This window comes from Manis pentadactyla, chromosome 19 (genome assembly GCF_030020395.1).
Source record: "Manis pentadactyla isolate mManPen7 chromosome 19, mManPen7.hap1, whole genome shotgun sequence".
Taxonomy (NCBI): Eukaryota; Metazoa; Chordata; class Mammalia; order Pholidota; family Manidae; genus Manis; species Manis pentadactyla.
Window position 1 is genome coordinate 6,292,856 of NC_080037.1, and position 15,889 is coordinate 6,308,744.

The window sequence follows — 15,889 nt, forward strand, 5'->3', positions numbered from 1 at the left end:
GGAGCCACAGCACTGCCTTCTCATCAGGACTGGAGATGAGCGTCCTGGGTACAAGCTCTCAGTGAGAGGTAGGGGCTGACAGCCAAGCAGGGCCGTAGGCAAGAACACCTCCCGGGCAGGGCCAGAGGCCCTGGGCTCCCTAGAGGGGAAGCCCTGGGAGTGAACTCGAGGATGCCCCAGGGCTGAGGGTGGGGAGGCGGAAGGAGAAAGAGGCCAGTAGAAGGCGACTTGGACGGGAATAACCACTAAAGGAAGAGAGAGAGAGTTAGGGTGAGACTGGACCTGTGCACCCACCTGAGAGCCTAAGGAACTGGGTGCTGTCTGTGTCTGTGTCTGCGTCTGTGTCTGTGTCTGTGAAGACTCCAGAAACCGTGGCCTTTTCTCTACCAACCACTGACACAGACTTTATGTAAGCAGAATTCATTGCTCTTTCATTTGTTCCCATAGCCCTGTTTGGACACTTAACCTGTGTTGTGTCTTGTTTCATACCTAACTCTCAAACTACCCAATTCAACAAACATTCATCAAGTGCCTCTATGTGGCAGGATCCAGGTCTTGAGGCACCTCCACCGGATCCTGTGCTTGCACCCGATGCCTGTCAGAGAGAGATGTGGAAGGCCAAGCACCCAGAACTTAACCAGCTCAGCCAGAGGTGACACCCATCACTTCCTCAAGCTCTTTTGGTGAGGCGTGCTCATATGGTCCCTTCCCCGTGCCCCAGAAGCCAGGACCTGGGATCTCTGGCTGGATAACCGCTTGCCAGCAGTGATTCTGCATCTTGGAAGGGAGCACAACATTCTGGGTTAGTCAGCCCTGCCACAAGAGCCCTTCAGAATAACTAAGCATTAAAGTTCTGCTACGAGAGACAGAGAAACAAAGAATGACTGACTTACAGCTTTTTCTGCAAGATCTAGAAAACAATGTGTTTCTTGGGAGATTTGTAAAGGATTAACAATCGGAACCTCAGGGGTCCTCTGTAGCCCTCTGCGATCTCAGTGGTTGTTCCTCAGGGTCACCACCACAGGGGAGCTGGAACAGGGGTACAAATAGAAAGGAGGGGAAAAGACCCAGCGGCCCTTCAAGGCTGACTCTTTGTAGACCGAGAGGGAGCTTGAAGGAAAGAAAAAAAAAACTTCGTGTCACCTTCTGTAAAGATGACCTTTCCAGTAAAGGTTCTGTTCCTTCAAACACTTCCAGACATGACAGGGTATCAAGACAGGACACAGATAAACGTGTGCTCCCTGTGCCAGGAATTCTGAGCTGACAAAGACAGAGGGCTGCGTGAGGACTTTGGCACTAAGACAGGGAGCGGTTAATCAGCTGGAGACGTCCTCTGGGTACCTTACTGGCCCAGAGAGAACTGGATTGGAGGCCTCTGGCGTCCACATCTCTTTCTTTAAAATATAGACCCCCACAGCAAAGGGGTTCAGGTCTGAGATGTGGGTTTGCTGTTACCTAGAGGTGACGACTTGTTACTAATATGTATTAAATTGAGTGGCAATTAGGCTATAAATAATGTGATTAAAACTGGACAGTTCTAAGACCTGTTTGAAGACCTGAAACAGTCCGTTTTAGAGAAAATGAATCATGCTTCACTCTCCCATCAAAACAAAGATATCAAAACATAACTGTAAATACTGCCCAAGCCTAAAACCCAGCCAGCCTCCCTCTACATGGACCCAGGGGGAGAGGGAGTGGGGAGGACCGGTTTGAAGGCTGTATGGTAAAATGAACCAACTAACTAGGGCGAAGTGGGCCCCCTAGCTGTGCAGGGGATCCCGCACGATGCACCCCCTCCTATCCCTGGAGCTGCCAAAAACAGAAGAGGGAGGGACCGGAAGAGATACTGAAGACACAGAATCATCATTCTTAATGCTGCTCCCTAGACCACTGACCTGTGGGTCCTAAACTTCTCCCCGAACAAGGACAAGACTGATCCGAGGAACTGGGTGGGCATTGGCCTGTGAGTAGGACTGAGAAGCAAGGGCTTGGTAGACATTACCTGATCATCAGGGAATTCAGTGTGGAGCACCCCGGATGCTTAGTGGTGTTTAAACTCTCTCTAGGGCAATGCTGCAAACTTAGTGCATGTAAGAATCATGCTGGGCATGGGAGGAGGTGTGTCAACACGCAAAGTCCCAGGGCCTCAGCTAGAAAAGGCCTTGGGGACAGGACCAGAAATCTGCACTTTTAGTCAGCATGACCAGGAAATTCTCATATAGGTGCTGGGGACATAGCTGAAAACAGCTGTGGGCTAAGAGGTTACAGTCTGGTGGAATTGGCAGAAATAGTGATTTATATCACCACCCAGGAAAAATTAAAATTTTTTTTCTAAAAGGAACACATTCTTGTTACTTGATATAATCTTATCGCATAGCTTTCAAACATTGAATATGTATATTTCCCATTTGGAAGTGCATACTTTACATTTTAAAGCAATGATCTATTTTTTATATTTTTCAGGCTGACTTTGTGTCCTGAGAAGGCATGTTGAATTGCTCCTGTGGCAGATGTCTGGAGTCACTGACGGTGTCTCCAGCGTGACAGGGAAATCACAGGTCCTTTAGAAACAGGTGGTAGAAGGACAACCACCGGTCCCATAAAACCCAGAGTTTCACAAAATTGTTCTGTTCAATGAAAACGTGTTTACAAATTGAGTGTTTTTCTTAAAAGGCGGTTTTAATTCCAATTAAGCTGGCCTATAATTGATTTTTTCTAAACTATTGCTTTTAACTTGAAATGTTTATTTAACATGAAATACTTCAAATAATTTTTTTGTAGGAACGATAAAGTTCTACGTATAACAGGAAAAATCATAAATGGCTCTCTGAGTTAAAAGAGACCTTAAAAATAAAATATTCCAGGAGGGGCAGAAGATGGCGGCGTGAGTAGAGCAGCGGAAATCTCCTCCCAAAACAACATATTTCTATGAAAATATAACAAAGACAACCCTTCCTAGAATAAAGACCAGAGGACACAGGACAATATCCAGACCACATCCGCACCTGAGAGAACCCAGCGCCTCGCGAAGGGGGTAAGATACAAGCCCCGGCCCCGCGGGAGCCGAGCGCCCATCCCCCCAGCTCCCGGCGGGAGAAGAGCAGGCAGAGCGGGAGGGAGACGGAGCCCAGGACTGCCGAACACCCAGCCCCAGCCATCCGGGCCAGAGTGCAGGGCCCTCGATACTAGGAAAACAGGGCAGCAAGAACAGAGAGCAGGCACTGGAGGCTGGGCGACAGAGGACATAAGAAAAGCGCGCGACCATTTTTTTTTTGCTCTTTTGCTGTTTTGTTTTGGCGAGCGCTTTTTGGAAGTCTTAAAGGGATAGGGACCCCAATACTAGGGAAACAGGGCAGAAAGACCGGTGAGCAGAGGCCTGAGGCTGGCACCGCAGAATAAAGAAAAACGAACGACCACCTTTTTTTTTTTTTTTAATTAAAAACTTTTTTTTTTTTTTTAATTAAAAAAATTTTTTTTTTCTTTTTTTTTTTTTGGTGGGCGTTTTGTTTTGGCGGGTGCTTCTTGGAAGTCTTAAAGGGGCAGGGCGGGTCACTTAATCCAGAGGTAGGGAATCCGGGATCTCTGGGCACCCTAACCCCTGGGCTGCAGGGAGCAGGGAGGCCCCTTACGGAGATAAATAGCCTCCCAGCAGCTCCTGCTCCAACGCGACTCCACCATTTTGGAGCAGCTGCCCGAGCCAGGCCACGCCCACAGCAACAGCGGAGATTAACTCCATAGCAGCCGGGCAGGAAGCAGAAACCCTGTCTGCGCGCAGCTGCGCAGCACAAGCCACTAGAGGCCGCTGTTCTCCCAGGAGAGGAGGGCCACAAACCAACAAGAAGGGAAGTCCTTCCAGCCGTCACTCGTCCCAGCTCTGCAGACTATTCCTATCACCATGAAAAGGCAAAGCTACAGGCAGACAAAGATCACAGAGACAACACCAGAGAAGGAGACAGACCTAACCAGTCTCCCTGAAAAAGAATTCAAAATAAGAATCATAAACATGCTGACAGAGATGCAGAGAAATACGCAAGAGAAATGGGATGAAGTCCGGAAGGAGATCACAGATGCCAGAAAGGAGATCGCAGAAATGAAACAAACTCTGGAAGGGTTTATAAGCAGAATGGATAGAATGCAAGAGGCCATTGATGGAATTGAAATCAGAGAACAGGAACGCATAGAAGCTGACATAGAGAGAGACAAAAGGATCTCCAGGAATGAAACAATATTAAGAGAACTGTGTGACCAATCCAAAAGGAACAATATCCGTATTATAGGGGTCCCAGAAGAAGAAGAGAGAAGAAAAGAGATGGAAAGTATCTTAGAAGAAATAATTGCTGAAAACTTCCCCACACTGGGGGAGGAAGTAATCGAACAGACCATGGAAATACACAGAACCCCCAACAGAAAGGATCCAAGAAGGGCAACACCAAGACACATAATAATTAAAATGGCAAAGATCAAGGACAAGGAAAGAGTGTTAAAGGCAGCTAGAGAGAAAAAGGTCACCTATAAAGGGAAACCCATCAGGCTAACGTCAGATTTCTCAACAGAAACCCTACAGGCCAGAAGAGAATGGCATGATATATTTAATACAATGAAACAGAAGGGCCTTGAACCAAGGATACTGTATCCAGCACGACTATCATTCAAATATGACGGTGGGATTAAACAATTCCCAGACAAACAAAAGCTGAGGGAATTTGCTTTCCACAAACCACCTCTACAGAACATCTTACAGGGACTGCTCTAGATGGGAGCACTCCTAGAAAGAGCACAGCACAAAACACCCAACATATGAAGAATCGAGGAGGAGGAACAAGCAGGGAGAGAAGAAAAGAATCTCCAGATAGTGTATATAACAGCTCAATAAGCGAGCTAAGTTAGGCAGTAAGATACTAAAGAGGCTAACCTTGAACCTTTGGTAACCACGAATTTAAAGCCTGCAATGGCAATAAGTACATATCTTTCAATAGTCACCCTAAATGTTAATGGGTTGAATGCACCAATCAAAAGACACAGAGTAACAGAATGGATAAAAAAGCAAGACCCATCTATATGCTGCTTACAAGAAACTCACCTCAAACCCAAAGACATGTACAGACTAAAAGTCAAGGGATGGAAAAACATATTTCAAGCAAACAACAGTGAGAAGAAAGCAGGGGTTGCAGTACTAATATCAGACAAAATAGACTTCAAAACAAAGAAAGTAACAAGAGATAAAGAAGGACACTACATAATGATAAAGGGCTCAGTCAAACAAGAGGATATAACCATTCTAAATATATATGCACCCAACACAGGAGCACCAGCATATGTGAAACAAATACTAACAGAACTAAAGGGGGAATTGGACTGCAATGCATTCATTCTAGGAGACTTCAACACACCACTCACTGCAAAGGATAGATCCACTGGGCAGAAAATAAGTAAGGACACGGAAGCACTGAACAACACAGTAGAGCAGATGGACCTAATAGACATCTATAGAACTCTACATCCAAAAGCAGCGGGATATACATTCTTCTCAAGTGCACATGGAACATTCTCCAGAATAGACCACATACTAGGCCACAAAAAGAGCCTCAGAAAATTCCAAAAGACTGAAATCCTACCAACCAACTTTTCAGACCACAAAGGCATAAAACTAGAAATAAACTGTACAAAGAAAGCAAAGAGGCTCACAAACACATGGAGGCTTAACAACACGCTCCTAAATAATCAATGGATCAATGACCAAATCAAAATGGAGATCCAGCAATATATGGAAACAAATGACAACAACAACACTAAGCCCCAACTTCTGTGGGACACAGCAAAAGCAGTCTTAAGAGGAAAGTATATAGCAATCCAAGCATATTTAAAAAAGGAAGAGCAATCCCAAATGAATGGTCTAATGTCACAATTATCGAAATTGGAAAAAGAAGAACAGATGAGGCCTAAGGTCAGCAGAAGGAGGGACATAATAAAGATCAGAGAAGAAATAAATAAAATTGAGAAGAATAAAACAATAGCAAAAATCAATGAAACCAAGAGCTGGTTCTTCGAGAAAATAAACAAAATAGATAAGCCTCTAGCCAGACTTATTAAGAAGAAAAGAGAGTCAACACAAATCAACAGTATCAGAAACGAGAAAGGAAAAATCACGACGGACCCCACGGAAATGCAAAGAATTATTGGAGAATACTATGAAAACCTATATGCTAACAAGCTGGGAAACCTAGGAGAAATGGACAACTTCCTAGAAAAATATAACCTTCCAAGATTGACCCAGGAAGAAACAGAAAATCTAAACAGACCAATTACCAGCAACGAAATTGAAGCGGTAATCCAAAAACTACCAAAGAACAAAACCCCCGGGCCAGATGGATTTACCTCGGAATTTTATCAGACATACAGGGAAGACATAATACCCATTCTCCTTAAAGTTTTCCAAAAAATAGAGGAGGAGGGGATACTCCCAAACTCATTCTATGAAGCTAACATCACCCTAATACCAAAACCAGGCAAAGACCCCACCAAAAAAGAAAACTACAGACCAATATCCCTGATGAACGTAGATGCAAAAATACTCAACAAAATATTAGCAAACCGAATTCAAAAATACATCAAAAGGATCATACACCATGACCAAGTGGGATTCATCCCAGGGATGCAAGGATGGTACAACATTCGAAAGTCCATCAACATCATCCACCACATCAACAAAAAGAAAGACAAAAACCACATGATCATCTCCATAGATGCTGAAAAAGCATTTGACAAAGCTCAACATCCATTCATGTTAAAAACTCTCAGCAAAATGGGAATAGAGGGCAAGTACCTCAACATAATAAAGGCCATATATGATAAACCCACAGCCAACATTATATTGAACAGCAAGAAGCTGAAAGCATTTCCTCTGAGATCGGGAACTAGACAGGGATGCCCACTCTCTCCACTGTTATTTAACATAGTACTGGAGGTCCTAGCCACGGCAATCAGACAAAATAAAGAAATACAAGGAATCCAGATTGGTAAAGAAGAAGTTAAACTGTCACTATTTGCAGATGACATGATACTGTACATAAAAAACCCTAAAGACTCCACGCCAAAACTACTAGAACTGATAATCGGAATACAGCAAAGTTGCAGGATACAAAATCAACACACAGAAATCTGTGGCTTTCCTATATACTAACAATGAACCAACAGAAAGAGAAGTCAGGAAAACAACTCCATTCACATTGCATCAAAAAAAATAAAATACCTAGGAATAAACCTAACCAAAGAAGTGAAAGACTTATACTCTGAAAACTACAAGTCACTCTTAAGAGAAATTAAAGGGGACACTAACAGATGGAAACTCATCCCATGCTCGTGGCTAGGAAGAATTAATATAGTCAAAATGGCCATCCTGCCCAAAGCAATATACAGATTTGATGCAATCCCTATGAAACTACCAGCAACATTCTTCAATGAACTGGAACAAATAATTCAAAAATTCATATGGAAACACCAAAGACCCCGAATAGCCAAAGCAATCCTGAGAAGGAAGAATAAAGTAGGGGGGATCTCACTCCCCAACTTCAAGCTCTACTATAAAGCCATAGTAATCAAGACAATTTGGTACTGGCACAAGAGCAGAGCCACAGACCAATGGAACAGACTAGAGAATCCAGACATTAACCCAGACATATATGGTCAATTAATATTTGATAAAGGAGCCATGGACATACAATGGCGAAATGACAGTCTCTTCAACAGGTGGTGCTGGCAAAACTGGACAGCTACATGTAGGAGAATGAAACTGGACCATTGTCTAACCCCATATACAAAAGTAAACTCAAAATGGATCAAAGACCTGAATGTAAGCCATGAAACCATTAAACTCTTGGAAGAAAACATAGGCGAAAACCTCTTAGACATAAACATGAGTGACCTCTTCTTGAACATATCTCCCCAGGCAAGGAAAACAACAGCAAAAATGAGTAAGTGGGACTATATTAAGCTGAAAAGCTTCTGTACAGCAAAAGACACCATCAATAGAACAAGAAGGATCCCTACAGTATGGGAGAATATATTTGAAAATGACACATCCGATAAAGGCTTGACGTCCAGAATATATAAGGAGCTCACACGCCTCAACAAACAAAAAACAAATAACCCAATTAAAAAATGGGCAGAGGAACTGAAGAGACAGTTCTCCAAAAAAGAAATACAGATGGCCAACAGACACATGAAAAGATGCTCCACATCGCTAATTATCAGAGAAATGCAAATTAAAACTACAATGAGGTATCACCTCACACCAGTAAGGATGGCTGCCATCCAAAAGACAAACAACAACAAATGTTGGCGAGGCTGTGGAGAAAGGGGAACCCTCCTACACTGCTGGTGGGAATGTAAGTTAGTTCAACCATTGTGGAAAGCAGTATGGAGGTACATCAAAATGCTCAAAACAGACTTACCATTTGACCCAGGAATTGCACTCCTAGGAATTTACCCTAGGAATGCAGCAATCAAGTTTGAGAAAGACAGATGCACCCCTATGTTTATTGCAGCACTATTTACAATAGCCAAGAATTGGAAGCAACCTAAATGTCCATCGATAGATGAATGGATAAAGAAGATGTGGTACATATACACAATGGAATACTACTCAGCCATAAAAAGAGGGCAAATCCTACCATTTGCAGCAACATGGATGGAGCTGGAGGGTATTATGCTCAGTGAAATAAGCCAAGCGGAGAAAGAGAAATACCAAATGATTTCACTTATCTGTGGAATATAAGAACAAAGGAAAAACTGAAGGAACAAAACAGCAGCAGAATCACAGAACTCAAGAATGGACTAACAGGTACCAAAGGGAAAGGGACTGGGGAGGATGGGTGGGTAGGGAGGGATAAGGGGGGGAGAAGTAGGGGGGTATTAAGATTAACATACATGGGGGGGTAGGAGAAAAGGGAGGGCTGTACAACACAGAGAAGGCAAGTAGTGATTCTACAACATTTTGCTATGCTGATGGACAGTGACTGTAAAGGGGTTTATAGGGGAGACCTGGTATAGGGGAGAGCCTAGTAAACATAATATTCGTCATGTAAGTGTAGATTAGTGATACCAAAAACAAAGCAAAAAAAAAAAAAGGGCAGTTCCTGTGTGGTAACCTCCAACGAGTTCTACACAAGGGTATAAAGGGCATATAAAAGTGTAGGCAAAGGGTCTGTTTGTGTTTATACAGAGGATCAAAGCCTAATTGGGCTACCCCGAAAATGAACTAAGATACGATATGAAAAAGAACTTCCAACATCTGCACTCTCTGGAAGACTCATGCCAGAAGATGATCATCAAAAAACCCCAACAAAGATCCACGCACTGCTACGGCTGTAGATGCAGTCATCCCACCAGTTCCTGGACTTGCCATGGGAATGAAGGAGATATCTAAGCTGGCCTGTGCATACAGTAAAACAACAAATTTGACTGGATCTATACTGTTGGAACTCAACCAAGAATTTGGAGAAGTGCAAATTGTAGCGCTCCAAAGTCTTACAACTACAGACTATTTACTGTTAAAAGAACATATGGCATGTGAACAGTCCCCAGGGATGGGTTGTTTTAATTTGTCTGATTTCTCTCAGACTGTTCAAGTTCAGTTGGACAATATCCACCATATCATAGATAAGTTTTCACAAATGCCTAAGGTGCCTTAATGGTTTTCTTGGTTTCACTGGAGATGGCTGGTAATTACAGATATGCTTTGGTTATGTAACTATACTCCTATTATGTTAATGTGTGTGTGCAATTTAAGTAGTAGCTTAAAACCTATACATGCTGAAGTTACTCTACAAGAAGATATGTCAAAGAAATAATCAATCTTCCCATGTTTTCTTCCGCCTGCTACTTCTATAGCTTTTCTTCTTCCTTCCTAATTACAACCCTTAAATAGAATTCATGCCTCATATCAAATTTACCGAGTATCATAACTCCTCCAAGTGGTAAAGATACCTCAAGACAAATGCTGGGCATAGAAGCCACAGGGCATAAATATGCAAAGAAGTAAAAAGCTAACCTTTTCAAACAATAAGGCTTCCCTCTCACTTACCAACTTCACATTTCCCTGTATGGCCCCGGAAGATGACTGGTTAGCCAGAGACGGGTAAGATTCCTCAAGGGAGGAACAACCTAAGACAGGCACAGTCGCAGGGGGGCCATCAGGTGAGAAATTGGGGATCAACAGAGGTGAGGCTTAGAACCTCACCCCCCCTGTTCTGAGAGAAATCTTCTGCATACGTGGATGTTTTATTGCCCTTGTCTAGCTTGGATTAACACATAGTCTACAGGCACAGACCTGATCATCTACATTTGCTCTCTTACAACACTAAACTATGTTTTCTACCTTTATCTTGTATCTACCTACCACTTCAGCATTTTATTAAAAATAATAACAATAAAGAGAGAAATGTGGTATCCACCTATAAATCAAGTATAAAAACCAAATGAGTATTCATATTTGAACTGACTGTTTAGAGTTCATAATGCATGAGCAAAACCGAAAGTTTCTGTGATGACTGCCCTTGTACTGTTCACTATGTAACTTATTCATTATGTAAGAATTTGTTCTCCATGTAAAAACTTGTTTGTTATGCCTCAGAAGATTGGAGACTGACAAAAATTAGGCTTGGGGTGGAATAATGATTGTGCATTGAGCATTGACTCCCCTATACAGAATTTTATTGTCGTTAACAACCATTTGATCAATAAATATGAGAGATGCCCTCACAAAAAAAAAAAAAAAAAAAAAGGACAGACTTCCAATGGTAAAATAAATTAGTAACTGGGATGTAATGTATAGCATAAGGAATATAGTCAAGATATTGTAACAGCTTGGTAGGGTGATAGCTGGAACCTAGAGTTATGTATATAAATGTTCTACCACTGTGTTGTACACTTGAAACTAATGTAATGTAATACTGTGCGTCAACTACCCTTCAATAAAAAATAATTATTAAAAAATATATATATATATTCCAGCCACTTATCTGATGTCAGCCTGTAGAAGAAGACAGGCCTTAGAGACCTGAGATGTGCGTTGAGACACAGCTTTGCCGTTTGATGATACATCACTGTATAATCTTAGACACGTGGCTTACATTTTCTAGGCTTTGATTTCTCCATCTGTGATCACAGAGTGACCACCGCAGTCTCTTTCAGTCCTAACAGCCTGTGATTCTCTTCTCCATTCTTCACTTCCCTCTTCATATTTATTCATAACCTGAAGAAGAAAGATGAGCTGATTTTTCAGTTTGCAAATTATCCTCCAATATAGAATGAATGCATGAGCACATACATATGTACAAAAATTTTGGAAAAACTAGACCTAAAATTTCTGCATCTAAAAATGCTTAAAATATGAGTAAATTAACTCTCAATAAATCAGAAAGAAAGGACATTCTCTGATATAAATGCTTAAAGAAGACAATGGCTTTTACCAGCCCTAGAATGCTCTTCTGTAAGTACAACCTCTATTTGAAGGGTTCTTCATTAGAGATGAATAGAGCCATCAAATACATAGTTATAATCACAAATTATCTCAAGAGACGTAAGCTCATGCTTTAGGAACTAAAATTTATCATCTCTTTGATGCTTAATAGGTACTGCGATCCTGGCTGAACATGAGTTTCCACTGGTGAAGTGGCTTCCTCTTATCTTTCTAAATAATCTATACAAGAACCTCTTGCCAACCTTTCTTGAAATATCACATGGGTCTTGTGTTAATTTTAAAACTATTATTAATACAAATAAATAACTGTTGTTCAGTGCTTTGCACTTTGCACACAGTGTGAACGCAACAATTGTTTACTAAATGAATAATTCAAATTGAGTAAAGCACCAGACACCTGACAAACCGGATCCCTGGTGCAGTTGAAGCAACATTTGCTTTGGGGTCCCGACTGCCTCCTGCTTAGCTGCATACTCCTGCTTAGCTGCATACTCCTGCTTAGCTGCATACTCGTAGGCAATTTACATAACTTCCTTGAACCTCAGTGTTCTTCTCTGCAATGGGATAGTTCTACCCAAACATTAAGCTTAATGGGAGGATTAAAACAGATAATAGGAGAAATGAAATCAGTGAAAGACTTCAGCTCCCATTTTTCTTATGGTGAAAATCTGAATACTTTCTCCCCTAAAAGGTTCTGATCACCAATTCCAATGTGTGTGCTTTTTTCCCCCACACCAAGCAATTCGAGCAATTCATGGACACCAGCTGAGCGTTCTACAATTCAATTCAATTCTGACATTATCTACCTAGAGATAGCATCAGATTCCAGGTTAAGGGTTCAGTCCTAAAAAGCTAAAAGGTCCCCCCAGACACACGTTTCAGATGTCAACTGCAAGTCCAGCTTCTCACCTGTGTTTCTGACCAAATGGCTATAAATCAGAAATTCCCACAACCCCCTCCTTGGGTTTGATTAATTTGCTAGAGTGGCTCACAGAACTTGGTGAAACAATTTGTTTACCTAGATTACTGGCTTATTGTAAAAGGATATAGCTCAGGAACAGCCTGATGGAAAAGATACACAGGGACAGGTGAGAGGAAAAATGCCCAGACCTTTCAAGCCCCCTGTGAGCAGGCTGTTCTCCTCAAATCTCCATGTGTTCACCAACCCAGAAGCTCTCCCAACCCAGACCTTTGAGTTTGACTTCATTACATAGATGCTATTGATTAAATCATTGACATTTGGCAATTGATTCAATCTCCAGCTACTCTCAAAAGTCAAAGGTGTGGGATTCAAAGCTCCAACCCTCTAACCAGATGAGTGGTCCTCCTGGCAACCACCCTCCATCCTTAGGTGGGGTCCAAAAGTCACGCCATCCACATAACAAGTCACCTTTATTGCTCTCATCACTTGGGAAATTACAAGAGTTTTAGGAGCTCTGTGCCAGAAACGGAACAAAGACAAAACATAGATTTCTTATTATTAACCACAATATCATACCCTCTAAGTCTGGGAACAAGTCTGCTCTGGTGTCTATTCAATCCCATACTGGAGGCCCTAGCAATAGGGCAAGAAAAAGAAATAAGAGGTATGCAGAATGGAAAGGAAGAGATAAAACTGGCTCATTTCTCAGGCAATGTGATCGTTTATGTAGAAAGTCCTGAAGAATCTATGAAAAATAGACTAAAACTAGTAAGGGGTTGTATCAAATCACAGGACACAAAGTGAAGATACAGGAGGACATGGTGATATTACTGAGAACTTCAGAAATCCAGGTGATAGCCGGGTAATTTAGATACAAGGACCTAAGACCACACAGTCCTGGCATGTATCCCACACCCCAGTTTCATGAGCATTGTGTGCACTTAGTTTTATTTTCATAAGCTAGCCTTACAAGGGAAAAGTTAAATTTTTTGAATGAGCAAATAGAGCTGTGAGATTAGCCAATTTGCAAAGTCAGCCCCAATTCTGCACCCAGTCTCACAGAGAGATGGGCTCCTCCTGGAGGTCCTGAAGTTGTTCAACTTCAATGGACAAAAGAGAGCTTTTTCTTGTGAGAGTCACTGAACTTCAATTTGAGACAAATATTGCCAGTAGTCACCACCTATCTGAGTAAAAAGTCAAGAATTTATTGGCCTGCTCTTAATGGGTTTGACAATTTTTACAGATTTGTCAAATCTTCATGCAGTTCTCTGTTGGGAAAGGCATCTCTGTGTTTATATCAATAAGTAAAATTTCCTATTGCTGCAACAGATTACATATGAGAAATAAGTCCTCTTACTCATTTTGCAAATAACAGTGTTTGTGGAAGAAAGACTTCAATATTTTGCTGAAAAGAATTCAAGAACTCATATGTGAGAAGTCATATAAGTGATCTAAATTATCTCTAACATCAGTGGTTTTATATAATAGAAGATTCAATTACTGGAACTTGGAAACATCCACACACTTGTCTGAGCATATCCTGTGTTTTATGAGTTCTCACTAAGATTTTCATGGCATTAACTACTTTAACCCTGTCCTATGCAAAAACCTGAGAAATCAAGAGTTTTTATGTTTAGTTAACTACATTTTCAAATAACATTTAACTAAGACAACTGTTAAAATAAAAATGTTTTCCCACTTACCACCTAAGACTATCAGACATGTCATCAGTGTTATGCATACTGGGACACACTGGTTTGGTGGGAAAAACACTGTAATCAGAGCCAAAATACCTCAACTCAAATTAATGGTTCTGTTACTTAGTAATTATGCAACCTTGAAAAGTTACGTTTCTGAGCTTCAGTTTCATTTTTAAAGGGAAGATATGCGGTAAAAAGCATATTTGGAGGTCATCTGGGGATCATACAACCAAATACTGCCACGTATTTATTTCGAGGACTGTGTTTGCATTTGCATTTGTGCCGAGGGGAGTCCAGAGCAGTCACAATGAATAAAATCTCTCTAGTGGTTCCAATAGAGAAAAGTAGAGCATGTGAAAAACAATCAGAGAGCACAGGCATGCTGAATTCAGAATAACCTGCCCTTCAGGCATCAACACGGTGTTCAGGAATCCTACTTCTTTAAAAATAGGAATAACGTGTTCATGCCAAGGGAAGACCAAGGTGATGTTGTAGCATCAATTACCATTAAAGAAGAACATTTTGTCCTTAAACTATGAAAAGAGTTCAATATGGCAACCAGAATGGCCATGGGTCAATTATTTTGACATCAGAACAAATCAGACTATATTGCAAAACATTAAAAATCAAGCACTGTCTCTTAGGGGATCAATGGGTAACAGCACAGTCAGAAACACAAAGATAAACGTCAGAACTTTCTTAAATACCCTTATAGCTGACTTCTTAAATATTTTCAAAATGAAAATGTAAGATTAAAAATTGTGATGGAAAGATTTAAATATCATCAGATTTTCCCTTATCATGACAGCAGACCACAGTAATGTCAGATTTACCCTCATTTCACTCTTACATTTATACCATCACCTATATGTAGGGTATTTTGATAGGACATTTGCATGAGTATATGTGATTGATATATCACCTATAAGGAGTGGGCTAATTATGTGACCAAGAAAAAGAAAATTAATATAGAAAATAAAGATTAGATATCAGATCTTTAAGACAATGTCAGTTAAAAATAGACAGACTTCATTCTTATTTTGGTAGGAGTTTTCGGATTCATTCTTGACTCTCAGAAGATACATGATGATAGCCCAAGAATGGGAAGCATGTCTCATTCATACAGCTGTGACTAAAGAAAATCTGATCATATTCACCTAAGCCTTGTGCAGACCCATTGGGTTAGAATGCTTTTAGCAGCAGGAACAGAAAGTCCTCAATTATTTTGGCTTTAATACAACTTGTATTTTTGCCAATATAAGGTATTCAGGCATTGGGAAGTTCCACGCATGATTCACTGGGCTCCAACTCCTCTTCGCTATAATATTCCTGGTAGCAAGATGGCTGCAACAGTTCTACATGTGATTCTCAAACACAACATTCAGAGATAGAAAAGGGATTGTCTCAACTAGTGTGTCTTCCTCTGGAATGAGAATTATCTTTTCCCAGGAAAATCTTAGAATGCCCACCACATTTCATTGGCCAGAACTGTGTCACATGCTCACATCCTAAATAAATGATGGGCAAGGGAAATGGACTAACATGAGTGGCTTAAAACAATCAGGACTTAACCTTAAGAAGGGGTTGGGGATTCCCTTCTGATGAGTTTCTTGGGTAAGAGATGGATCCCAGGGAGCAAGCAAAAAGAAGGAAACGGGTGCCAGGTGGTTACATAAATGAGCCAAGCACATCTTCCATCCATCAAAATGCATGAACTGGACATGAGAAGAGTAGTTGGGCAGTTTAGTTCTATACAGATTTAACTGCATTGTTTTTCATACCTGGGGA